We start from the raw sequence: 2,210 nt of genomic DNA, 5'->3' as shown, positions 1-2,210 counted from the left end.
GATACTTCTCGAGTTTACTCTTCCAAGTCCTCCCTCTTGCATGTCTGGGTCTGGATATTTCCTCTGGCTGCATTTACTTCAGGCCAATCCTTAGAAGCCCACTTTAACTCTGACTCTAGGGGACCAGCCCAAGATGGGATTGGGCACATATGGGGGCACCCTTATAATAAGTAACTTTTAAAAACGAACAAGATGAAGCGTTCACTGCAAAAGGCCATGCTGTGCTGGAGCTGACTAGCACTGGCTCATGAGAGCCAATGGTTAGGTTTCTGGGAATTTTGCAAGTCAGTTGTTAAACACAGTCATCATTGAAAATTCTGTTATTTAAACTTGTAGTTAAATAAAATATATTACAATTAAAGGAATGCATATATAAAACTCATCGCTTTGTAATTATTTTACTATTTTCTATGCTTTAGGGGTTACCTGGATCTAATGGACCCATATGATGGAAATGCTATGTCATGGTGTGCCATCGCACACATCCTCCTAACTGTGCGTTCAGTGACCCAGGCATGGTGAGTGTATTCACACCATGGAAATCAGCAAATGCTACAAAGAGCATACAGCTGGCTGTTAAATACTTGAAGGCACACAACTACAAACGAGTGCTGGTGTCTTTCAAAAGTGGTTGGTAAAGACAAATGCACGGGGTAGGAGGAATATTTGTAGTTACTTCCCCAGAATCCATTCTCATACTACCCCCTTCCTAAATAAGACCTTCAACTTTTCATCCATGTAGTTTGCATGGTACCTTGCCTTTAGCTACTGACCCGGGTCCTTATTGTCTTGAGCCCAGTGGCCAATCCCAAACTCCTGACTACAGTCGGCCTGGTTCAAGGATGAATTAATGACTCCCATCAAACCAACAAGGCTACTGAGGTTGATTGACAGGATCTGCCATGCATAACCCCTCATTCCTACTATACGTGAACAAGGAAGTTTGTAGCCCCAGGAGGCACTGGGAGCCGTCCTGGAACCTCCAATGAAAAGAACTACCCAAGAATGAATTTAAGCTGAGGAAGTAGAATCAAAAAAAAAAAATGGCGAGAGAGACTAGATTCTGGACCAGGCATAGACTGAAAATCTAATTATAGACTTTCTGTAAGTCAGTGAATTCCTTTTTAACTTTAGTGTGATTGAATTAGACTTTCAGTTACTTGTACCAGAGTGATGCCTTCCTGATACATGACATGGAGTTTATATATTTAGACGGGGTAATTGTAGGAAAAAATAAATACTCTCAGCCATTCTCATCATGATTATTTGTGTATATATGCCTGACTCTTTAACCTGCGAGCAAACTCTTCGTAGGCTGAAACTTCCTGCTGCGCATCTTTGCATCTATAGCTAACTTAGCACGTGCACGGAGTGGGGGACTTGTAGTAATAAGTGCTTAATTTAGGTTTGCTTAATTGAATTGGTTAGTAAGCCAGGGAAGGATTGTGCAAGAAGTGGAGTGAACCCGAGTAAATTCTTCTTCCTTTCTTTGGCCAAGCAACCAAGTTGAATCCATCTGTTGTCATTTGTGAATGTCCCAGGGAAAAAAAAGAAAATGAAGTCATACGGCTCTTGAGTCCAACAGTCCAGTCTCTCCGATGGAGAAGGTGGTAGTTTCCCCCTGGAATGCAGTGAATATAAGTCATGGTCTTTTTGGTTAGCATTAGTCGTTAAGAAAACTCCTTTTGTCATTGTTTTCACGATGCCAAATATCTGGGTAAGAATCAAAATGTGCAGTCAACGTGTCTCAAAAAATCTATGCCTGTGGCACCGCAGTGACAAAAAATCCAGTAACTTAACCAGACTTCTCATTTGTCTATTCAGGCATCTGGGTTGTTTATGTCCGAAAGTGACGGACACAAGCACGACAGTCCCAGAACTGCAGGGCACTGAAGCTCTGAATGACACCAGTCCCTGATGACGTGGACAGGAAGATAAGTGCTAACACAGGCAGCTCACATGAGTATTTCAGCCACATTCCAAGGCAGACGGGAAATAACTACAGAAAGAGGAGCGCCGCCTGCACTTCCCCATCCTTTCCCTGTCTTTTCTCCAGCCCCATCGCTGTCAACGTGCAGTGTATCTTCTTTATTTACAGTCATTTAATTTTCGAATATAAGCTGCAAGAGGGCAAGTGTTTGTTTATATATTTCCCCCCCCCCCACGGCTCTGTTAGCAGTATCTAAAATAGACTCTTGCATAGAGTAGAT

Source organism: Nyctereutes procyonoides, unplaced genomic scaffold (genome assembly GCF_905146905.1).
Source record: "Nyctereutes procyonoides isolate TBG_1078 unplaced genomic scaffold, NYPRO_anot_genome, whole genome shotgun sequence".
NCBI lineage: Eukaryota > Metazoa > Chordata > Mammalia > Carnivora > Canidae > Nyctereutes > Nyctereutes procyonoides.
Note: the sequence above shows the minus strand (reverse complement) of the source record.